General features: G+C 35.2%; 1 long non-coding RNA gene across 1 annotated transcript in view; it reads left to right on the forward strand.

Moving 5' to 3' along the window:
- Positions 1 to 647: 647 nt before the first annotated feature.
- The window catches only part of LOC118152877 (uncharacterized), a 44,388-nt gene continuing 18,187 nt past the window's right edge, over positions 648 to 26,848 (forward strand). The window contains exon 1 of the long non-coding RNA XR_004741847.3: positions 648 to 1,016. This is a non-coding gene — a long non-coding RNA (uncharacterized LOC118152877). The remainder of the gene's footprint in view (positions 1,017 to 26,848) is intronic.

The raw sequence follows: 26,848 nt of genomic DNA on the forward strand, positions 1-26,848 counted from the left end.
AGTGGCAGGTTTATATTCAGAATATCAAGGATGTATCATTGCTAAGACTGGTGGTAGGAGATTAAGATCCTATTATCCAACAACTGCTCTTCTAACTCAATTTCTGAAGAACAAAGCAAATCCTTGTTACAAAAAAAAAAGTGAAAAGTGAAAAGAAAAATGAGGCTCAATTAAAGAGAACTCTTATTGTTTGTTTTCAAAAGTACAGTTTTACACTAGAAAAGTAAGCACAAGCTCCATTGTCAATATATTTCCAAGTCTTTTATAGAATAATATTGCATTATGTAATATTAGTTAGCTAAGAAAATCTTTGTTTACCTGTAATAGTTAAAATTCCTTCCCCCAAACTTGACCTTGATGCATATTTTATATTTGTCTCTCCTTTTCTTTTTGGTCAAAATGTGGAGATGTGAGTAAATGTAATTTTTCTAAAATATTAAAAAGAGACAGAGAAAAGGATGATGTTTAAAATGCAGATATGAACTGTGGCAATGACCAAATGTCAATAGCTGGAGACGTGTACTACCTCCTGAGCATCATTACAAAAACAGAGCAGTATTATAAAAGACAGTGCAGTTATCTCAAGTCCCAACGAGACTAAGAGCAATGTAGGATATATCCTCAATCCCAAACTAAAGTAAACTAAAATAGGTATTTAAAACACTGAATATCGAAAGTTATTGTTTCATTTATTAAAATTTACTTTTTCAGGCTTGTTGATTCACTATTCACTGAGAGAATATTCACCTAGAAATATTGAGAGCTTTAAGGTCTCTCACTGGTCATTTCATTTCTGCATATCCCGCCCCCCAAAATCAGTATTCGCTGATTAACAATTATAACCAGAGACATAAAGTTGACTAACGGGAGTTCTTACAACTATTTTATTCAAAACCTATTTTCTCATTACAGTTTGTTTCTTCTCTTACTGTTCATCTATTTTAATGGAAGGCTTCAGCTTTTGTCTACTCAAATGACACTATCAGCTGCATCACCCTGGACAAGTTCCTTAACTTGTAAGCCTTAGCTTCTTTTTTGTTAGATAGAGATATTAATGGTATCTACTTCATAGGATAGCGATAAGTATTAATTTATATATATAAATTATATATACAGTTTAATTATAAACGGTCTGTAACTATATATACATGTATATACTCACACATGTGGGTCTGTAACTATATATAGATGTATATACCCACACATGCAGGTAGATAGAATGGTGCCTGGTCCATAATAAACATTAGATGAATGTTGTTGTTACTGTTATTCACATAAGGAATCCAAGAAAGATAACATCTTTGCTCTTAAGTCTCCTCTCTTTACTTGCTGTTATGTCCAATAGAAGGCATTACTGGGATCTGACTAAAATCTCAACATTGACAAGAGAAAATGTGATAATCCACAGATTCTGTAACTACCTTCTAAAATAGGTCAAATGGACTGAATTGCTTTAGTTAAATGTTCATTGCTTAAATGGTGCCTATCTCTAAATTCAGCACTATTTGGGGAAAAAAAATCATAGGCAAAAAATTTCCACGTTGTTTCTACCTACCAGTTTTTAAAGATTTCCTTTATAGACCTTTCAAACTCTATATTTTAAAGAAGATTTAAAAAATTAGACAAATTTTATATTTTTTGTCTAATTTTGAATCACTGAGAATCATTTTATTAAGGACACAGAAGAAAACTATGTCCCTGTGAAAAGAATACTGACCTAGTCACCCTCAGACTTTCTTCTCATTTGTAGTTTTTCAATCTTTTGACTTCAATTGCTTCCTAAAATGCTTACTCTCTTCACCTCAAGCTATTCCTAATCAGTGATTTAATTTGACTTTTTCAGAGTTCTATGCAAATAAAAACTATAGCTTGATAGGCAATTGCTCCCTCACCTCTATTAAACGCTGAGTTCTAAGAAGAAAATGAGGTTGCATGAAAATGGTCCCAAATACCTTATTAATAAACAAAATATATGTATTTTAAAACATATATTGTGGTAGTTTTTAAAAATTACTGATTAATTGTCATGCTATTTAAGGATGATGTTTTCCTGGAAGCACCATTTCTGATATTCATCTAATCACAGAATAAGTTAAAATAAGAAATTCTTTCAAATTCATAAAGTCATCTCCAGAGCAGATCCTCAAATGGCTGTCTGGAACAACTGAATGCACACACAGTCAAAGCCTTTGCAAATGGCATTGATCAAATATGTCACAAAGACAAAAGAATAAGGCTAAGATTACACAATTGTGTGTTTTTCTATCTGGAGAAAAGAGACAACAACAAGAAATAATTGACATCAGGAAAATTTTGCTTTCTCTCAGTAAAAAATATACTGAAGGTTCATAATTTTTAAAATTATTTAAAAATTAGATTTGTCAATAAATACAGTAAGTAGCAGAAAAAAACATAGGAAAAGGCAAAAGCAACCTTTATAGTGCACACTTATGTAGCTCTTTAAGTTACAGTATTTTTGTTTCCTTCTAGCTGGCATCAGGCTTCATTGAAACACCCAGAAACATTCAACTTAGTTTACAGAAAAATGATTAAAATTGTTCAAGTATTATTTAAAAGCTTTGAGTAAAAAACATAACAAAAGGAGTTAGGAACCTTAGGAAAATTTACTAATGAAAAAACAAATCCATGTGCTACCCACATCATAAAACATATCAGAATAATTGTGTGTGTATTAAAGAGATAATCAAATATTAAAAAATGAGAAAGTGACATATGAAGAATTCAGAATTTTCAAGTTACAAAATTATTCTACAATAGCAAACAAATGAAAAAAAAGTCAATAGGTTTAACTAATAAAAAATTAAATTATTGAAATACATAAAAAGCTAACATATTCCAGGGCAAACCAAGGAGAAAACTGGTCACCATAATTATGCTAATAGAATATAAACTCTTATAAATAAAAAAATAGATTAAAAAATTAAGCAAAATTGTCAATGAATAAATACTAGTAATATTTTAATAGCATATAGAATTTTGGCATGGAAATGGTATGACTGTTACTCTTAACATATTGTGATGATAGTGTAAATTTTCAGAGCCTTTCCATAAATCCAGCAGTTATATTAAATGTAAAAATTTTCAGAGCTTTTGACCCATAAATATTTTCTTTAGGAATTTACTTTAAAATAGAAACAAACAATATAAGTACCAAATTTTTATTACTTAATAATTCCAAAAATAAATACAAAGAACCTATATATTTATTAGAGAAATGTCTAAAGAAAATAAAGAACACACATACTATAAATACTATGCAACATCAATGGTACTGTCACAAAACCATTTAAAAAGTGTGAAAATGTGGCTGGATGTGGTGGCTCAGGCCTGTAATCCCAACACTTTGAGAGGCCGAGGTGGGCGGATCACCAGGTCAGAAGACCAGCCTAATATATATGGTGAAACCCTGTCTCTACCAAAAATACAAAACTTAGCCAGCTATCATGGCACATGCCTGTAATTCTAGCTATTCGGGTGGCTGAGGCAGGAGAATCGCTTGAACTTGGGAGGCAGAGGTTGCAGTGATCCCGGATCGTGCCACTGCACTCTAGCCTTGGAGACAAAGTGAGATTCCATCTCAAAAACAAACAAACGAAGTGTGAAAGTGCTCATTATATATTTTGAAGCAGGAAAGCAGGAAGACATTAGGAACTTTTTCTTCTTTTAAGCTTGTTACAATAAACATTCATTACATAAAATATTAAAGAAACAATTACTCAATTACCAATTACTCAATTATATATTTCACAGCCAATTGCAAAAATAAGAGAAATTTGAACAAGCTTTACTTTCTTTTAAATATATATGAACTTCACATTGTAGTACAACTTGATTTTTTAGAAGTATCTGAGGAGGGCAAAAGAGAGCTTGCATGATCCCATTGTGTTTGAGTTGCACCAACAGACAGAGAATGAGTAGCTTTATGTTACAGTCTTTTATATCACAGCAAGCAGAAACTATTGAATAACTACAGACCCACCAAACAAATAATCCTCAGACTGAATCCAGGGCTCACTAACTTACATAACTGCTGCTCACTCACAAAGAGGAACTTGAGATCTAATTGAGGTAATTTGGTATGTCAGAAAAAGAATTCAATCAGGAGGCAAAATTTCATGCTACTCCCTGTGTGAATTTTACCAGAGACTCAGAATGTAATCTTGTTTTAGTCCCTAGCAAACAGGGAAGAGAAAACTTCACCTGCTTAAAGAGAGTCCAAAAGTCTTGACATTTCCTCTAGCTACCTTATGGATTTATTGCAGCATCTGGGTTTCTTCATAAGTTTCTTATTAGGCTAGAACATTCACATCCAATATGCATCAACTGTTCAAAACACATTGTTATTAAAATGACAATAAGGTGAAATGAATGTCTTCATAAGGCAATACATATTTCATGGCTGGTGCCCTGTATAGTTTTTAAACTAATATTCATTTAATGGGCCTTCTGTTTGTTACAGCTTGACTAATCTATTTTTTATTTCCTATAGTTTGGGTCAGGCTCCTTCCTAATTGGCTTCTAGTCAATTTCACTGAAATGTAGGGTTTTTGTGGAGGTCTAGAAAATGTGTGTTATTAAACAGTCTGCTTATAAAAGTTCTAATCTGATATCTGTGGCAGACAATGTACCCTGGAGGGCTGCCATCTGGTTCATGTATTTTTAATAATTTCAAGATTGGGTTACTATAGTTTAGATCTACAGTGCTCTTTGTTTTATTTGGTCTGGAGTTAAAATGAGTTACCATAAAACCAGAATAAGCAATTCCATACAATTAAAAGTGGTATGGGGTGAAGATATCCAATTCACTTGTAATGGGAGCATGTTGTTAAAGACATCTACATTTCAAATGCAAGCTCAATTAGAAATCAACACAAAGTAACAAATACTTGCTTTTAATAATTTAACTAGTTGTGAAATTTTCCAATGTTAGGGTCGTTTTGACTGAAGAGTATTAATATTAATCATTATTTTAGAAAATGAGGGAAAGTCAACAAGCTTAAAGTGATATCTATGCTCCTCCAAATGAACTATGTGAGAAAATATTATTCATTCTAAATGATTATGCCAGGCACACAGTATGCTACTTTAATAATTAAAGGACATCCCAATTGACTTAGAGAATCAATATTGCTGGCAAAATGATTCACTCCCAGAGAGAAAACCAGAGTGGAAAATACAGAGTATCTTTTTTGTAATTTTTTTTTTCTGGCAGAAATACCAATTTTTATTTACATTTTAAATTTCCTCTCTTCTCTTTAATATCTTTTTAAATTCATCACCGGTGGTAACAAATGACACTTGGTGCTAGCATGTTTTGAAACTAGAAAAACATCTGACAAAATATGTTACTGAAATTGTTAGGCATGTCATAATTTGATGTATTACCAATTTAAAAATCATTGCACTTAGAAATTATAAATATTACTTTTAGTCTATTTCACAATGCCTTCTCAAGAAAGTTTAAACTATTCTATTGTCTTATTAGCAAACACAGAATAAAGGTAAAGAACAAAACTTTTTAAAAATTTCTTAACAGTGACTGAAGTTTATGTAATGTCTTCCAGTACACACACACACACATACACACACTTATATAACTGAAAAGACAATATGCTTCTGTTAGATTCTACTATATACTTTTATAAGTTAATATTCATTACTCTTTAATAGCTTATTATAAATAACCATTTAATATGGCATTCCATTGATGTTCCATAATCCATTTAGCTGTCATTTCATATATTGCTTCCTGTTTTCCACTCTTACTAATAACATATTTTTACAGAAATATTTATTCAACTTTCTAAATAGATTATTTGAATAAATCCTAAAAAGGAAAGCAATGGGTTCAAGGGGTTCTTGGTACATGTTGCTAAATTATTTTTATAAAGATTCTAACCATTTATACCTAGAAAGCATTATTACTATCATATTTAGAAATATATGTTACTTTGGTGCTTTAACAATGATACTGAATATAAGTTGGTATTACCTTGATGACCAGTGAGCTTCGACACAAGCCCACGTGTATGCTCACATATATTTATTCTTCTATAAATGTTTTTGTTCATGCTCATTTCTCAGTTTTTGGAAATTTGCTCTTTCATATTTGTCTTTCCTCTATTTGCTGACATTTATCTTTCCCACTGCTTTAAGGTGGAATAAGCAACATAACATGTCAGTTATGTTGTATTGAATATGAAGAAAGGGCTGGGAAAGGCTTCATAATATCCCTCAGTTTCAGGCCTGGGGTAGTTCTCTGCACTTCAGAGCTTAGGGATTATCCAAGAGAATGTGGTAGAAAAAAGGCAAGAGGAACTAAGAAACAGAATAATCTATTCTGAATAATAATTTAACTCATATTTTATAGATAATGAAAATGAGGCATGTAAAACCTTGTTAACGATAAGATCAAGAATACAGCTGAAGCCCAGGTCTCCTGACCACAGGTCTATAGTGATTCACATTTGGAAAGGCAGAATATCCTAGATCCCTTTGGCACTGAGCCTCAGGTCTGTCCCAGTCAAAGCCAGAGTGCATCCTTGGTTTGATGTGAGGAAGAAAGGGTGTTGCGTCTATACAGTGTGGAACACCAACAAGTTACTATTTCTCTTCCCTACTTTTCTTTCAGTTTACTATTTCATTGATGTGCAAACTGTAATTAATATACTGAGAAATGCTGACTGATTTTGTCCTGGGTTTAAGATATGCTCTTATTTAAGACCAACTCATTGCACCATGACAAAAACTGATGTGAACAGGACCCTGCCAAAAATGGCAATGATACAAGTTGATTAACAAGAATTTTTTTCAAAAACCCATTAAACTATCAATTCTGATGTAGTGATATTTAAAGAGGACGCAAAAGCACAAAGATAAATTATAGTAATTGAATCAAAGCGTGATCAGCAAATGTTTGCAGAGAACCCACCTGTTTCTTAAACATTCCTGTATTTGATGGGTCTAACTGGAAGTTTCCAAATCTACATAGTAAAAGTGGTCAATATTCCTACAAACTTCTGTTTCTTCTTGCACAAGAGAGTTACAGGTTATACTGAACATTTCAATCACAGTCATTTAGATCATTGTGTAGAGAAGAATTCTGAATCCACAACAGGGACCATCAGAGTTCCAGTGAGCATTTGACTATGCCCACTATATGTCCAGCAGAAGGAAGCAGCAGTCAAATATTTGTCACATATTCGTGCCATCACCAACATTCAGAAAATGACATGACTGAAATAGTGATTATGGACACATAAAGAATAGAGATCAATTAGTTTCCCTATATTGTGGATTCAATAGACTTAATTAAACCACATTCTTGGTCCTGTTCAAGGATGCCTTACAGAGAAATAAAAGCCATCTTGAAACCTCCTTCCCATGAATATAGGACCTAATTGTTAATGTCCTTCAAAGAAGTAAAATTTCTAACTTTTTGGTTATCTCCCTTTTTGTACTTATATCAAAATTGCCCTCCAACATTTCCAACATATGATACAGAAGACTTTATTAGATTCACAGTTCATAGTGAATGTAGCTCACATGAACAATGAGCATAGATGTAACCACAGCTCTCAATTCATTCCTCTTACCAGAAACACTGGTGGGCTGCAGTTATGAAGTATTGACTACTGCTATCTCTTAAATAAAATGAAAATGGAAGCCAAAATAAGAATTACATCTCTCAGGAAAAATAATTTATAAATGAAATACAAATACAACCTTAAAATAACTTTCACATTTCTAAAGGAATAGAAATTTATATTCTGTAAAACATGCAATTTACTAAGAGCTCCTACAGTCACAGTGATTCTCATATTAGCATAGAGCACATGCTCATAACTCTGTAGTCTGGCAGTTTATTGAACTAGTCTTTTTTTGTTGTTGCTATTTAGATCCATATTTTAACATTCATATATCCGAAAAGAACATGAGTGAATAGACTGAGTTTGATTCTTTAGAGAGAACTTCATATTCCACCCATTATCCCTTTTTGAAGAAAACTGTAGCCATGTATTAGTATTCACAGCACACATACAATTTTCAAGGCATGTGTCAGACCCAAGGAAGAAAATAATTCATTATGATGTCTGTGAAAATGGCTCCTGAATCCATTCACCCAGATTTTCTTTTCTGAGTTTGAGATGCACATTTCCAACTTGCTGGTAGGCACCTGCATCAATATCCCATGTCCCTATACGGTATCACTAACAACTTTTATTTTATTATTTTATTTTTTGAGACTGAGTTTCGCTCTTGTTACCCAGGCTGGAGTGCAATGGTGCGATCTCGGCTCACTGCAACCTCCGCCTCCTGGGTTCAGGCAATTCTCCTGCCTCAGCCTCCTGAGTAGCTGGGATTACAGGCACGCGCCACCGTGCCCAGCTAATTTTTTATATGTTTAGTAGAGACGGGGTTTCACCATGTTGACCAGGATGGTCTCGATCTCTTGACCTCGTGATCCACCCGCCTCGGCCTCCCAAAGTGCTGGGATTACAGGCTTGAGCCACCGCGCCCGGCCCACTAACCACTTTTAACCAGAAAACTCTTGTTTTTTATTCTTCCCATTCCCATTTCTCCTATATGTAATAAGTCACCAATTCTCTTTCATAATATTGTACTCATTATTCCTTTCATTCCTGCGGCCCCACCCTAATCACCACAGTAACCACCAAATTAGGAGGTTGAATCCAATCGTAAGTTCTACTCTATCCTGTGTAGGTTACAGAAAGTTCAAAATAGGTATTAGGTATATAAAATGCAGGCTCACCTAGCACCTTTGTTTAAAGATTCCAAGTCTAAGGAATCCCATGAAGTAGCTCTCACCACCTACTATCTTATCTGTGACCATGCTAAGTGCGGAGGCCAGTGATAGAAGCAGCTTGCAGAGAGTCGAAGATTATAGTCCTTCCTTTGTTTTTATTCATAAGCAGCTATGAGAAATGTTCCATTAGCAAGGGCCCTTTCTCAACAATGATGGTGTCTCTTATAAAACTCAACATTTATGAATCTATAGCTTCCTCCCCACCACCCCCTGGATTCTGAAGAAAGATGTTTAAAGACATTGCCCAACAGAAGATCTTAAGAGAGTCCACCTTCCTGTAATTGTACATGAAAAATGCTATTTGTCACACTTTGCATCCAGATCTTGTGAAATATAGCCAGATTAACCAATAAAAGAAACCAGTGTTCTTTGTAGAAATGGTCACTTCTGGGTTTGGGACAGCAAATTTAAAATATGAGCCTGGAGCACGGTGTAGTGGCGGAATGAGGAAGTGCCCTCAAAAATCCCAATGAAGGAGATATGTCAGTGGGACACAGCGAACATCAGACATGCATATTCAAGAGATAATGTCTGATGTACAGATATAACAGACAGTGTCAGGAGTGCAGATCAAAGGCTGCACTGTTAAGGCACACCACCGATGAAGAGCATCATAATCTTATGAGCTAACCCAATGATTGCCTGTCTGGAATAAGATCAGCACACATGTACCAACTATAGGAACTATGCAAAAAGTTATCTGAACATCATCATGACCCAGTTATACTCTCAATTTCAAAAAGCACCAGGAGGAATAAGAAGGCTCGTACCCCAAACTGACCCAGACTCTTCAGTTTGAATGATAGCAGAGGAAAAAATGGGCTTTGTGATTTATTCTGCTAAAGGAGAGATCTTTTAAGAAGAAACTTTTTTTGCACAAAAGTCCCAATAACAGCTGATGTGGGAATGTAGGTAGAATATATGTGGAGGTGATATAGATAACCCCATTCTCCCATCCTTCATCTTGCTCCTTTCAGGACTTTGTACAATACATGCCTCTGACCTGAGCAGGAAACTGTTTCTGCATTATGTAGGATTCACTGAGAAATACAAAGCAAACATAGGCCCCTATGCACCCTCTCTGCTGTGAATAAACAGATCCAATAGTAGCAAGAATAATTCTATTATGTTTCTAAAAACTTCGTGAGGAAATGAGTCTCGGGTTAGTAATTAAATGAGTTTATATCTTATGATGATAAGACATGTTTATAACTGTCAAGAAAGCTACAAATATATTATATATTAGACTTAACAAAGAGTGGGCCCACTTTAGATAGTAGAGGATGAGAAGCCCCTGAAGATACAAGTAATGTATGATGTCACTGAATCAGGGAAGAGGTAGGACCTCAGACCAAAAAAAAAAAGTTCAAGGTATCATCATCCTTAACCTCTCTCATTCGTCTGGAGGTTGAGAGATGCAGGTGTCCAAATTGGCATGCTCGGATAATGGTGTAAGTAAGGGACCAAACTTGTCATGAATTTGTTTTTGCCCAAGGGAATAGATTAGGTCTGCCAATATACAGCAGGGGTGGGCAAACTACTGGGCTGCAGGCCAAATTCAGCTTTTTTTTTTTTTTTAAAGATGGGTTTTCACAATGATGGCCAGGCTGGTCTTGAACTCCTGACCTCAGGTGATCCACGCACCTCAGCCTCCCAAAGTGCTAGGATTACGGATGTGAGCCACCGCGCCTGACCTCTGCCTGTCTTTCTAAAGCTTTACTGGAATTCGCTGGTTATCTGTATATTGTCTGTGGCTGCTTTCGCACTATCACTACGGAGTTGACCAGTGGCCAAAGAGACAGTATGGTCCACAAGTCTGAAACACCTACTACCTGCCCCTTTATAGAAAATGTTTGCCAACATATGATGCAAAGACCAAGATGCAAATCTTCTGGATTATCCAGATTTCTTGTATTTCCTATGATTGTTTTCCTTTTTATTCCTGATTTTTTGGAATCCATATAGAAAAGCACTCAACCTTAGTTAAACTAAAGTAAAACGAGAATAAAATTTGGACCAGCAGGTTAAAGAACAAGCTGCACCCCTGGAACCTGTAATGGGGATAGCAGACAATGCCCAGGGGATGGCGAGAGCTTTTTGTGAAGCTCACATCCCTACTGCAATATTCTCCTCTGGGGCCAACCTCAGAAGGCAGTGTTTCTTTACATATTCTGCCTTTACATCATGGAATTAATTATATACTTCTCATCTACTTGTGAAAAAATAAGAGATGTTTACAATAATAAACATAAAATAGAATCATTTTTAAAGAAAATATTAAAGGAGATCCAAAGTCACAGCCTAGCTTTTTACTCAGAATAATATTCCCAGTTGGCCACATGTTTAGAATAAGTTATTTCTCCAAACCACTGTGGCTGAGACCATATTAACCTCATCAGGATACAGTCTGCCAGATGTTAATGATATTTACAGTCCTGGATTCTGTTATAAAATATGAATGGCCATCGTGTGTATTCAGCAGTGCTAGCTCTCATTCTCTCATTATTTATTCATTTATTCAACAAACATTCCCTGAACGCTTTCTCCACACAAGTCCCCTGTTCTGGACTTATATTCTCTTTGTGAAGTTTTCCCTTTGCCTCAGGCAGCCTTCTCTTGCAGCATGGAAGCTGTTATTTTACTTCATAGTTCACTTACCTGAAAACAGAGGCTTTCAAATGTATGTAAGATTAAACTATCAACAAGGTGCTGGCACCTCTATTTTGTCATCATTGAAGAGCTCAGAGAACATTTCACCTGTGCTCCCTTCCTCTTCAAAATTAGCTTCCAAGTAGAGAAAATGGGCAATCAACCAAAAGGAAAACAGTAGATACTCGATATAGGAAATTTTTCATTTTTGAGGGGAAGGCTAGAAGAAAGAAGCCTCAATGGACAAAATAGAGGAAGTACATATTAGCTAAAAGGACACCCAATGTCAGACAATAGGAAAACAGTCAAGTGTCTACTCATTGTACCTGAAGAAGCATTATACTGTACAGAAAGTGCTTTTGTAGTCTCTCCTTGAAAACATGGATAAAGTCGTCACTTGTGCCAGCCATTCTATCACCATTTCTTCAGCAACTACTGAGAAGAGCCTCATTACTGGTGTATCAAACTAAACTGACTTCCAAATGATCATTTTCTCTAGAGGCTTGCTTGTTCAGCCTGGGAGTAGACTGGACTCAGATGCCCTAGCAAATACGTTGGAGGGTAAGTAAAGCTGCACACTTCCAATAGCCTGGTGAAACTAACATGAAAGCTCTTTGCTGTGGAAAGAGAGCCCATATGGATGTGCCACGTTAAGTTGGCTAAATGCTTTCTGCTTTGGAGTAAGAACCAGAAAGAGTTTGTGAAAGTAAGAGTTAGTGTGTTAGCTTGAGTCTCCAAGGTGACCAAAGGAGAAATTAGGGAAAAGTCTGATTTAAATAAGTGCTTTTGAAAGGAAAGAAGAAAGAGAGAAAGAGGAGTCAATATCACTAAAATCATACCGGCTGACTATTTATTTAAATAAAAGGAAAGATCTCCAACTAGATTTCAATTTTTATTGTTATAACTCATACTTAGCTTTCCATTCAAAGCTTCCTAGTCCACTTGATCTGAAAAGCCAAATACATTTCAAGTGTTTAGCTTTACTATAAAATTAGTCAGTGTGTAATTACTGAAAAGACATGTTCATAACTATACAGCAAACTACAAAACCCTTTAAAACTCCTTCCACGCTGAGGAAAACATTTATTTCTTCTAAGGTGTCACTTTTTCAAACTGATTTTAGAATCTAACTGCTTGCTAGGTTTTGTGGAGATTTTCATAAACAAAGAAAGTTTACAAATGGTTTTCTGAAATTCTGTAATTTACCGGAAGATATATTTTGGACTCATTTCTTTTTATTTTTCTGCCTCCAAATACATGTTCACCCACATCGTGTTATGCTGAAGTTTCCCTCCAAAGCAAGTGATGAGTAAACCATTTGTTGAGTAAATATCTATTGAACAAATGGTCAATGCTTAATAAAAGGCCATCGAATGCATCTTGAGTATGTGTCCATTGCAAAGATACCTCAGACCTCCTGGGGAATACAAACTATATGAAATATAAATTCGGCTTCTACATGGGATCCAGGAAATGGAACATTAAAGTTGTATAGAAAAATTATCATGAAAATTCAGAATACTACTCTGTTGAGGATTTTAGAGAAGTTATTTCTGATAAAACAAGCCTCTGCACTTGAGCTAGAAGGATGTTTAGCTTTAGGTCTTTGGAGATGTAGGACAAGGTCATCATGGGCTGATACATACAGGCACAAGCACAGGGTTGCAAAATACATATGGAACCTCAGTTCCCAGGAACAGATACAGCATTATAATGCATGCTACTGAGACTGAAAGGAAGAATAACATAAAAGACAAGAAAGAAAATTACCAATGCAATAATCAGTTTAATGTTTTATCATTTTAACTAAACTGTATTGAGAACCTATAAGATCCAAGAACAAGTTATCCATAACCAAGTAAAACAAAATTTCTGCCCTTGAGTTTCTCACAATTTAATGGTGGAGATGAATATATAATTCAATGCTTTCCTTATACGCACTATAATACAGGTACAAATAAGGGACATCTAACTCTGATTGAGGTGGGATGTCAAGGAAAGCTTTCCAAGAAGATATACAAAAACTCAGCCTTGAAAGATATAAAGCAGTTATGAGACAGGTAAGGAGGAGTGGATCAGGGAGGTCCTTCAGACACAGGCAAGGAGCTGCATGAGCAGGCAGTGATTTGAGATTCTTTCGACTGTATTTACTACAACACACTCCACCTGATATTATTAACTACAGGAAGAAGAAACAGCGTTTGTGAAAGTAAGAGTTAGTGTGTTAGCTTAAGTCTCCAAGGTGATCAAGGGAGAGATGAGGAAAAATTCTGGTTTAAGTAAATAATTTTGGTTATTTGGGAGTTTTGTTTTGTTTTGTTTTGTTTTAAAGAGGAGTGAATGTCACTAAAATCATACGGGATGGTTATTTTTTGAATGAGAGGAAAGAATTCAAAGTAGATTTAGATTTTTGCTTATTGTTGTAACTCATACCTAGCTTTCTAGTCAAAGCTTCTTAGTCTATACTCGATCTGCAGAATCAAATACATTTCAAGTGAAGCGTTTAGTTTTAACATAAAATTAGCCACTATGTAATTACTGAAAAGACATGTTCCTAACTACAAAACAAACTACAAAATTCCTGTAAACTTCTTCCAAGCTGAGGAACATGCTTATTTCTTCTAGGGTATCATTTCTTTCAAACTTCTTTCAGGCTTAACAGTTTAACCACAAATCCATTTAAAATATTTGCCTTATTAACACTTGCTTTATAAATAGGACATTAAAATTCCATTCATTCAACAAATATTTACTGAAGCAAGCTTCTCTACACAGTGTGATACTGTTTTTCCTTCCTCCCTAGCTTTAATCATGTTGTTTTCTCGGGCTGGCAAGTCAGTTGCCTCCAGGTTCACCCATCAAGCTTTTTTCCACCCATCATAGGCTATCTATTCAAAAGCCATCGCTTTAATGAAACCCTTACCTATATCTCAAATTCCTCCTGTATCTGTTGAGTACCCATTATACTTTCTTTGTACTCTTTTTTTTTTTTACCTACCACATTTTTTCCTGAATAATTATGTTTATACAAAATATTCTGTAAGGACAAATAATGTGTTTTCTACTACTTTTATTCTTTACAACACAAGAACAATGCTTTGCACCACTACCCTTTGCTAAAATGATTTGACAAGATTGTTCTAAAATAAATCAAGTACATGTGTGGGTCAATAATGCCCCTATTTCCGTGTGTGTGTGTGTATGATTACTGAGAAGACATGTTCATAACTGTAAAGAAAGCTACAAAACTTTTTAACACTTCTATGCTGTAAAAATGTCATTTCTTTTAGGGTATCATTATCTCAAACTGTTTTCAGGCTTGTTAGAGTTTTCAAAAATTTTCATAAACAATCAAGGTTTCAATGTTAGATGGATAGATAGATCTGAAAGCTTCTGTATTTTACCAAAAGAAAGTCAGTAGTAACTTGGAATAGTTTGTTACAGATAAATGTCCTGATCCCTATGGTAATTACTGAAAAATGCAAGAAAACATAGGTAAAAAGACAACAGAACATTGAAATGATACACTAAAAATATCTGAAGCAAAAGAGGGCATAAAATAGAAATACTAAATTAAAAAACAGTATCAGATACACTGGATATTAAATTAAAAAGTAATATCCAGTATATGTTGCCTACAAGAAACAGCAGTAAGATACAACAACTTTAAATACATAAGCATTCAACATAATCAAAAGTGTAAACTGACAAAATTGAAAAAATAAATAAGATATTAGAAATTTTAATACTTCTCAGTAATTTTTAAACATACCAAAGATCAATAGATATAATATACAACATGTGACTATAATTACTATTAATAAACTGTATTGTTTATTTGAAATTTGCTAACAGAGATCTTAAGTATTCTCGCCACACACATACAAAAGAAAGAGATAACTTTGTGATAATGAATGTATGAATTTGATCGTGATAATTATTTCACAATGTACACATATATCAAATCATCACATTGTACACAGCTTGAATATATACAATTTCAATTTGTCCATTATGCTTTAATAAACTTGAGATATAAAGAAATATCAGTAAGGATATAGAAGATTTGAACAACACTATCAACTAATTTGATATAACTGACATCTACAGATGGCTCCTCCCACATGGGAGAAGACAAATTATCAGTATCAAGAATGAAAGAGGGATCTTCATCGCAGATTCAACAGACATTAAAAGAATGAAAAGGGAAAATCACGAACAAATTATACCAAAAATTTTTATCTTCTTAATTTCTTAATAGGCACAAAACTACCAAAACCGTCTCAAGAGGAAAATAAAAATCAAAATGGACCTCTATAAGCAAGGACATTAAATTAGTGATTTTATCTGAAAATCGATTAATGTAATAGACAATATTAACAAAATAAAATGAAAAACCAGAATGGTAATCTCAATAGACATCAAGAAAGAGACACATACATAACAATTACAACTGTGAAACTTCTAAAGGCAGATGTAAGATATAGTTTTTATTATCCTGAGATAGGCAAACTCATTATGGATAAAATAGAAAAGGGGAGGGCCAGTGGGAGGGGGTGGTGGGGAGGGATAGCCTGGAAAGAAATGCCAAATGTGGGTGAAGGGGAGAAAGGAGGCAAAACACACTGCCATGTGTGTACCTACGCAACTGTCTTGCATGTTCTGCTTATGTACCCCAAAACCTAAAATGCAATAAAAAATTTAAAAAAATAAAAAAATAAAAAAAAATAAAGAAGCACAAACAATAAGAGAACTTATCAAGTGGACTTCATCAAAACTTTTGTTCACCTAAAGGCACTGGTAAGAAAGACACCAATGGCTAAAAATATTTACAAAACATATATCTGACAAATTGTATCCAGAACATAAAAAGAACACTTAATAATACAGAAGCAATTCAATAAAATTGGCAAATGATTTGAATGGATACCTCAGAGAGAGAGAGAGAGAGAGACTGAGACAGAGAGAGAGAGAGAAATGAATGGCCAAAAAGCCAGTGAAAAGATTGTCAACATCACAGGTTATAAAGGAAATGTTACCTAAAAACATATAACTAAATAGCTAAAATTACATCAACTGACAATATTAAATGTTGACAAGGTGAAACAACAGAAATTCTTACAAATTCCTGGTGGGAATGTAAAATTTTATAGCCACTTTGGAAATCAGTTTGGCAGTTTCTTCAAAGTTAAATGTAAATTTACTATATGAACCAGCAATTCCACTCACAGATATTTGCTCAAGAAAAATTAAAGCCTTTATCCACACAAAGACCTTTAAACAGATATTTATGGCAGTATTATTCCTATTAGGTAAAGAATGAAACAATCCAAATGTTCATCAACTGGTGAATGGGTAAACACAATGTGAAAAAGCCACACAAGGAAATTCAAATACTCAACAAAGAGAAAAGTATTGCTAAACATGTGATTAAACCTCAAAAGTATTATGCTAACTAAAAGACGCCAACAGGACACATACTGTATGATCCCCATTATATATTTTAGAAAAAATAACTAGCAATAGGAGTTGAGCAGAGGTTCAGAATATGATGTTTGACTGTGAAGGGACATGAGTCTGCTCCCTGGGAGTGACGAAGATGTTCAGAACCTTGACTATTGTGGTAGTTGAACGGCTTTACATATTTGCCAAAATTCATTGACTTTATTCTTAACATATGTGTCTTACAGTACATAACTTATACCTTATTAAGTTGTAAAAAAAATACATAGAATAGTAAATATCTTTGGTTTTAAGCAATTGTCTAAAAAAAGAGAAGGAATTGTTGCGTGTTATGTTGCTTTTGACAAACTGATGCTGAAGTTTTAACTTTGATAAGGATGGCATCAGGTAACTTTTATATTATATAAAAAGAATCCACAGACTCAGACATAAAGTAATAAATATTTCATTGAAGTGGAAAATCTTTTACAGTATTTGTCAATTTTGGTAAAAGTTCAGATTCTTAAGACATGACAAAAATCTGAGCATGACTTAAGGGAAGATCAGGGAAAAAGAAGAAATCACTGTAATAGCCACATATGGGGAATTAGATAGAAGATAGAATGAGTGAATCCGGGAATATTAATCTATGAAGAAAGTATTAGCTACTTCAGGAAACAAAGGGAAGACATGGAGGAAACCAAGGAGGAAAAGTCTGAAGCTCAGGAAACCAGAAAACTGATCACTGGAATTTAAGTTACCCTGCAATTGACTTTGACTCTGGTTTGCTAAGTGAGAATGAAAGAAGACACATTTGAGGGAGTATATGGACAAAACAGCTAAAACAATGGAGGAACTATGAAATACAAACACAGGAAATAGCTTCGGGATATTAGAAATGGAAATATGCACGATAAAGAAGCTCTGGTGCTGCAAGCCATAAAGGTCAAATATTATACAAGAATATTTTAATATTAATCCCCAGTTAAAATTTTATTTTTGAATCTCATTATCAAAATCTTCACAGTACATTCACTTTCTGTTATTCAGAACCATTATAGTGAATATTTTATTTCCACTCAGATCCTAGAAATCAAAAGTCTTCCTAGTTTAATTAGGAGCTGATGTGAATTAAGAAGTAGGAAGAATCATCTGAATCAGCTATCTACTTTTAAGGAGCTGTAAGGATGCACCTCACCTTTTATTAATCATGAAATCTTTGTGTCTATTTAGTACATGTGTTGAAAGATTGGATAGGTTTTCCTAAGCAAGTCCTTGGGATTGCAGAAGCCTGGAGTTGGAAATCAATTGTTAGTATTACTGCTAGAAGGTCCTCCTGGGAACACTGTGGACCCCTCAGGGGTGACTGAGCAACCCCAAGTTTCTGGAAGAATTGGCAAAACCCAAGCTATCTGAAACAACAAGAAGAAATTGTTGGTGAATTTTAACTTGTAAATTCTCTTAGAATTTGGTATCCCAGAAATGAGTTATTTGCTCTTATGCTTGCTACTTACTGTATTGATTGTAATTGAGAAAATGAAGAATAATGTGAAAAGTTAAAATGTAGCTTGTAACTTTGTGCTGAGCTGTAACTTGTAACTTTGGCTCTGCTGAGCTGTAACTTGTAACTTTGGCTATGCTGAGCTGTTTCTGTAAAAACAGGAACTCTATGAAAGGGACAAACCACGTAGCCTGACTGGAGAGAGATGACAGCACGTAATAAGCTTCTCATTGCAAAGAGCCTATAAACGGATGAGTAATGGAGAGGCTTATTACCCAGATTCCTTTCCCAGGAAAGGCATATTGATTATGGCCCTGGAAAGGGAATGAAATCCTTATGGAGAGCCTATAAACGGATGTGTGAGGGGTGTTTGTCGTGAAGAAAAACCTCTGTGGTTGAGATAAGGATGTAAAAGTCTTTCTTCTCCCACTGCTCCTCCAGGCATGCATGGAGCCCCCTCCTCTTGCAGCTTTGTGGTCAGGCTGGTTGTCCTGTGTCAGATCCCGTTCCCCCTGCAGCTGTGAGCCCAATATATTCTTGCTGATAATTATAAGTTTTTGTTTAACCTCTATTCTTGCTAAGGTGTATTATTTCTATGCTGACACACAGTTATCTTTATGTTGTTCTGCTTTTACAATACCACGTTGTGATTTTTGTGCACGAGTTTTGCAAATGTATTCTTTTTGCGTGATCATTTCCACATTCTTGTGTGGACTCACTCCCCCTCCCCTATTGAAAGAGTCTAATAAAAAACTGAGGTTTTCAGGGGAATTTTAGATATCGAAGGAGCGGCTTTATGTGGTATTTCCCACGGGCCTACTTTGAAGAAAACTGTTTGTCCTTTTGTTTCTTTTCACCAACCACCCTGCCACTTTGAGAGATCGTGAACCCACGTTGATATATTGGCAGCTGGTCTTCCAATAAGGTCCCGCTCTCTAATCACTCCTAACCAACGCTGGTATTCCATTCTGTAAGCCTCTCTAGAAGTCTCTAATACCAAAAGTTGAGCATTGTGAAGACCCAGCTCTTCACTTCATTTGAAGTTGAATTTCTCATGTATTAATTTCTGTTAACCAGCTTCCAACATGTGTAAGACAAAATCAGAGATAAAAGAGAAAAAGGCTTGTTTTAGCAGAAAAAGCTTTGGACCTGAAACCATAAACTTGGTTCAAGTTTCACTGACCTCTGTCTGCTTATAGAAATATACATCCTGTGGAGAAATGGGAAAGCTTTCACACTGTTCGTGGGAGTGAAAATTAGTTCAACCACTGTGGAAGACAGTGTGGCGATTCCTCAAGAATCTAGAAATAGAAATATCATTTGACCCAGCAATCCCATTACTGGGTATATACCCAAAGGATTATAAAACATTCTATTATAAAGACACATGCACACAAATGTTTACTGTGTCACTGTTTACAATAGCAAAGACTTGGAACCAATCCAAATGCCCATCATAGACTGAACAAGGAAAATATGGCACATAGTATACACCATGGAATACTATGCAGCCACAAAAAAGGATGAGGTCATGTCTTTTGCATGGACATGGATGAAGCTGTAAACCATCATTCTCAGTAAACTGACACAAGAACAGAAAACCAAACACCACGTGTTCTCACTCATAAGTGGGAACTGAACAATGAGAAACATCACACAATGGGGCCTGTCCAGGGGTAGGGAGTCTAGTGGGGGAATAGCAGAGGGTGTGGGAATCAGGGAGGGATAACATTTGGAGAAATACCTAATGTAAATAATGGGGGATAAATGTAACAAACCACCAAGGCACGTGTATACCTATGTAACAAGCCTGCACGTTCTGCACATATACCCCAGAACTTAAAGTATAATAATAAATAAATAAAAAGAAAAAAGAAATATATATCCTATGTGTTTTCAACGTACTCTGTTTATCCATTAAATACAGTTACAATTATTGTAGTAGAATCACTTTTTTACTTGTCCTCCCCATCCCCCAAAATTATAAAGTCCTTGAAAGCAATGATTTTCTGTGTTACTACTGAATCCTTCCTACCCAAGAGTGTGTCTGGCACAACTGGTGAAATAAATGACAGTAAGGACATCACCTCACCTCTCTGCATTTCATTTTCATATCTAAAACTTAAAAAGAGACCAGCTTATTTTTAGGTTTAAGTAGTATGTACAAATATAATGAAAAAATTCATCATAAGTGAAAAGTTACACAACTCCTTATCATTTATATTCATCCAACAATTTAAGAAACTCATTCTATAGTACATAATTCATGTGATATCAAGTACCACTGTAGTGGTATGTCCAAGAAAACAGCTTCAAGCTCTAGTTGACAGCCTATCTATCTAAGCAATGAGTTAAGCAGATAAATCCAGAAAGATATTTTAAAAATATGAAGATCCTTTCAAATTGTAACAGAAATTGCCTGGCAGCCAGATACAAAAGAGGAAGTTGGCATTTATCTGTGGCTCCATGCTTCCACAACCTGAGGATAAAAGCAGCCAGATATAAAGTACATGCCCCAAAGAAACTGTCAGGGTTGGTTTTGTTCCCTAAAGACCCACAGTGAAGTGTTAGCTATTTTATAGAGGGTTCTATATGAATACAGACAACAATTCATTCACCCATCTTCCTTCCAGTTAATTAATTCAACCAACAACACTAAATATCCATTCAAAAAATTCTATACATATGTTTTAAGTATCAACCAGGTGCCAAGGTACCAGTAAAAATAATGACAAGTTAGGCATTCTCTGCACCTCAAAGGCACTCACAAGTAGAAAGGGGAAAAATTATGAATTTGTATGCACAGGAGCCATGCTATTTATTTTAGTATTTAGGCTGCATCATATATACATATATATGTACATGTGCATCCAAAATGCTCTACATATATATGGATGCTTATTGGAGCATCTTATTTGCAAGTGCACAATTTTGTTTTGACAAGAACACAAAAATATTCTTAATATAGACCTTCCATGTCACCTAAAATGTTGTTTTCTTGAAAATGACTTCCAGTGGAAAGTATATGCCTTAAAGGGTTTTTCTCTGTTCACTAAGCCATTAGCTAATTATATATAAAATAGCAGGTAAATATACCTTGTAAATGGTTCAAGGATGAAAACATAATACATTTTAGTGCCAGATATAAAATATTTCACTCTTATCAGCCATGTTCAAAGGGAAGAATAATTGTCTCATTTACTCTAAATGACTGTGTCTTCATTGACCTTGTAGCTGCATGTCTAGCATAATGGAGACACTCAGCACTATTCATTCACATGAATGAATGAATGAATGAATGAATGAATGAATGAATGAATGAATATTGGAATGGTAACAACAAAGATTTATAAGTGAGCACTAAACCAAATGGGAAAGAAATTAATATCAGCCTAATTAGGCATCCTTTGTTGTAAAGCCACTGCTTCTTGTTCTCATCTATGGAAGTACAGTAAGGTTAAATAAAGGGAAATCTGTAGGTCAAATCCAGACTACTCCAACTGAGATAGTAACATAATGCTTTGAAATTCTTTTATAAAAGAATAATAAAAATATGTAACATTTGAAAACACCTACCACACAGAGCTCTTGTTCCATGCATTTTAACTGATATTTTAGAAATAAAACTTTTAGGAATCAAAACCCTGCCATTGCTACTGTGCCACAGCAATAATGCACTAAGACTCAATCCAAAGTCATTTATCCTGAGGTCATTTTATATCATTAATAACATTTTCAAAAACATATATGAAAACAGTAGTTGTCGAAGAAAATGTTACCTTCTTTCTTTCTCTCAAATCAGCCACGTACTCTTAAGTGTTCTTGATGAGATTGGAGAGATGCTGTCTACATGCTATAAGAAGTCATGTAAATTTATTTCTGGTTCACAATACATTATTAGCCTACTTTAGGAACTGGAAATGTCATCTTTGGAACTAATTGTTTAAAGCATTGTCATCAAAGGCCACTGCCAAAGGATCATCCTTGTCTTTCAATTTAGATAGCCCTGAGGTCCTGACTTCATCCAACTTTTCTGCTTGAAACAAATAACAAAATACAGAAAACATATGAACTCACAAATAGAAGGAGACAATATTGGACATTTCAGTGGATCAGATACAAAACAGAAATAGTGGGCCTCATGTCCGGGTTTCATGGAATTCTATGCAGGCTTCGTGGCCTCCTGTCAATGGTAGTCATGGGGATAGCATTTCTATGGATCAATAAGGACTTAAAGAGTTTTGCATAAAATAGCGGACAAGAATCACTCTCACTCATGCCTCAGGCAACAGGGTAACAAAGACACAGCCTCACAACCAGAAACTGAGACAAGCCAGCTGCTAGCTTTGCTAGCTCTGTGACTAGATTCCCAGTGTTTGCAGTGCCATCACAAACAAGAACACTAAAATACCATTGAAAAACTGGTTACAGATGAGTGCCTTGGCGGCAGATTGAAGGCAACAGAAAACTTGCTAAATATAAAAGACAAAGGAAAAAATTAAAATTCAACCTCATACCATGTGCAAAAATAAACTTCAGAAGTATCAAAGACCTAAACTAAATGGAAAAGATAAAAAAGAACAAAATATATGGGAGATTTCTATAGTTCCCGATCAATTTTTCTTTTAATCTAAAACTGCTTTAAAAGTAGGCAAGTGTTGAACAATGAGAAAACATTGACACAGGGAGGGGAACATCACATACTGGGGCCAGTTGGTGAAGTGGTGAGCTAGGGGAGGGATAGCATTAGGAGAAATACCTAATGTAGATGACGGGGTGATGGATGTAGCAAACCACCATGGCACGTGTATAGCTATGTAACAAACCTGCACATTCTGCACATGTACCCAGAACTTAAAGTATAAAAAAATATTTTGGGAAAAAGAACACATTAGACACATATCTGAATGACTTTGAATTAGTTTCACACAATAAATGACTGAAACAGGTTGGGGCCAGGATATATTTTGAAAATGGAGTCAATAGGTCTTAAAAATATTGGGAAATGAGGAGCAAGCAGTCGAGATGTCCCCAGTGTTTTTTGCCTGAGCAACAGAAAAATAAAATGCTCAATTCTGAATTGGGAAAGACTAGAAGAGAAGCAGTCTGGAGAGGGAATATGAGGTCTTAGTTTCAGGCAAATTAACATTGATGTTCCTGTTTGACCTTCAAAAGAGAGGTGTAGAATAGCAAGTCAAATATATAAATCCAAGCTCTGTGGAGAAATCAAGTCTGTAAATAAAAATATAGAAGTCAGAAGCATATGGTTATTATTTAAAGCCATGGAGCAGCTGAAATTTCCTAGGAAGTGACAATAGTTTTAAAAAATTGGCAAAGGACTAAACCCTCAGGCATTCTATCAATTAGACATTAGGAACAGCAGAAAGGACCAGCATAGGAGACTGAGAATGAGTAAATGAAAAGGAATTCAAGAGATTTTATTTTAGAAGAATTCAGGAGATCTTATCCTAGAAGACAATTGAATAATTTTTTAAGAAGCAAAAATAATGTCAGAAGCCTCTGAGAGAGAGAGCAGAATGGAACTTGCCAGGACCTGGAGGAGAGGGGAAAATGATTTCTATAGTTGAAGGATGCCAAGTTTTAGTTATGCTGGATGAGTAAATTCTGGAGATCTGAGATCTAACATATAGCGAGGCTACTATAGATGGAAATATAGTATTGCACACCTGAAATTTACCAAAAGGGATGATTTTATGTGTTCTCGAAAAAGAAAGAAAAAAGAGAGAGAAAAGAATGGGAGAGAAAGAAAATGGTAATTATGTAAGGTGATGGATATGTTACTTGCTTCATTGAGAAGTCATTTCACTATGTATATGAATATCAAAACATCAAATAGTATATTTTAAATACACATAATTTATCAATTATGTCTCAATAAAGCTGGAAAAAAAGAATTTACATACTAATTAGGAGAAGGCAAAAAGTTTCTGAGAAATCAATTAAGAACTTGGAATTAACCATGGACAACAATAACAAATGTGGTTACAGTGATGAAGGCACAAGCTTAAGTGAAATAGGATAAAGAGACAAGAAAATAAGAGAGTCAAAGTTGTAGGCTTATATAGCTCCTTCAAGGAATTTTTCCATAAACAGAGAAATCAATAGCTGAAAAGGAAGAGCAGGAGGAGCTTCCTTCAAAGATAGGAAATATGCCATTTTTAAGCTAATAGATATGTTTCATTAGACAGGAAGAAGTTGATGATACAAGACAGAGAAATTAAAATTATAGGAGTCAAGTCAGCAAACAAGGAATAAGATCCAGAGCACAGGATGAGGGTCATTTAGCGTCATACAGGAGCAGAAGAGTTCTTCTGTTTAACGTATGCTTTCAGTTGATATTTCAACTTTATATAAAGTTATCAAATTTTTAAAATTGTACTTTAGCTTCCGGGGTACATGTGCAGATCATGCAGGATTGTTGCATAGGTACACACATGGCAATGTGGTTTGCTGCCTCCATCCCCCGACACTTACATCTGGCATTCCTCCCCATGTTATCCTTCCCAACCTCCCCACACCCCCCACTGGCCCACCCTTGCCCCCCACCAACAGACCCCAGTATGTGATGCTCCCTTCCCTATATCCATGTGTTCTCATTGTTCAACATCCGCCTATGAGTGAGAACATGCGGTGTTTGATTTTCTGTTCTTGTGTCAGTTTGCTGAGAATGATGGTTCCCAGATTCATCCCTGTCCCTACAAATGGCACTAACTCATTTTTTATGACTGCATAGTATTCCATGGTGTATATGTGCCACATTTCCCTTGTCTAGTCTATCGCTGAATGATTTTTGTTTTAAGATGGCTAGTTGAGTCTTACATGTATCTATTTAAGGTGCCCATGTATTTGGAAATTACACAATCATACACACACACAGACCAGAAGTCAGTGACTGGCTCATATTTCTTAATAATTAAATCAGGTGATCCTTGGGGAATCACTGAACTTTCAGAAAAAAATCCTTCAAATTGGTTGCTCCTGAGCCTACTACAAAAATACTCACATAGAACTCATAGTTCTCTATGCACTGTTATCTGAGCTGAATTCAAATTTGATGCACTGTTTGGAAGCTTAAGAAGATTTCCCACTTTCAAAAAATGAAGGGAAATGTCTTTCAGCATATGAAACTGAGTTTGGGGTCAACATCGACTTGAGAAATGTTTTAATTTTTTTCTTGAAAATCTTGAATTTTTCAATTATGAATGCAAAGCTCCTGAAGAAAGTTGATTTAAAGGGTATTTCTCAGCGTCTCATTCCATACATCTTTCCATCCATTCTTGATACATATGTAAAATACATTGCTGTTGTTCATATAAATAAAACATTTCCAGAATGGCATTTTCCCCTTTCACTTTCAGTTGAAATAACAGTTTTTTTTAACAGTCTGTACTGAAGTAATTGGAAATTACCAAATGCCATAAAAAAAATCTTATATAAAACTCTGAAAGAAAAAAAATTAAACTTGAAAATTAATTTATGCTACATTGCTTTGAGGTTTTTAGACTGATATATTATTTGAAAGTTAAGAGCTTAACAGTTGTCTACAATCATGTACAATTCAACATGTATCAATTATTTTTCTCTCAATTTTTAAAGTTTCATTTAAGCAGCTTTAAAAGCTTACAATTTTCTTTCTTTATATATAACACTCCAATCAAGCCAGGAACTAACAAACATGTTATAATTTTAAACAGTTTTATTATATTTTCACTTTTGTACTCACTGCAGTAGTCAGATGAGGCTGCCATAACAAATAGCATAGACTGAGTGACTTAAGCAACAGGAATTTATGTCTTGCAGTTCTGGAGGTTAGAAAATTCAAGATCAGCCGGGTGCGGTGGCTCACGCCTGTAATCCCAGCACTTTGGGAGGCCGAGGCGGGTGGATCACGAGGTCAAGAGATTGAGACCATCCTGGTCAACATGGTGAAACCCCGTCTCTACTAAAAATACAAAAAATCAGCTGGGCATGGTGGCGCGTGCCTGTAATCCCAGCTACTCAGGAGGCTGAGGCAGGAGAATTGCCTGAACCCAGGAGGCGGAGGTTGCGGTGAGCCGAGATGGCGCCATTGCACTCCAGCCTGGGTAACAAGAGCAAAACTCCGTCTCAAAAAAAAAAAAAAAAAAAAAATTAAATATCAAGGTGCAAAAAGATTCCATTCCTGTTGAGGGTTCTCTTCCTGGCTTGTAGATGGCCACCTTCTTGCTGCATCCTCACATAGCAGGAAGAAAGCTTTGATCTCTCAGTCTTATAAGGACACTAATCCCATTATAAGGCCTCACCCTCATGAACTCATCTGGCTCTAATTACCTCCAAATACCATCGCACCAAGGCGAAGGGCTTCAATGTATGAACATAGGTAAAACACAGCCTCCAACACTTTACAC

This window comes from Callithrix jacchus, chromosome 1 (genome assembly GCF_049354715.1).
Source record: "Callithrix jacchus isolate 240 chromosome 1, calJac240_pri, whole genome shotgun sequence".
Lineage (NCBI taxonomy): Eukaryota > Metazoa > Chordata > Mammalia > Primates > Cebidae > Callithrix > Callithrix jacchus.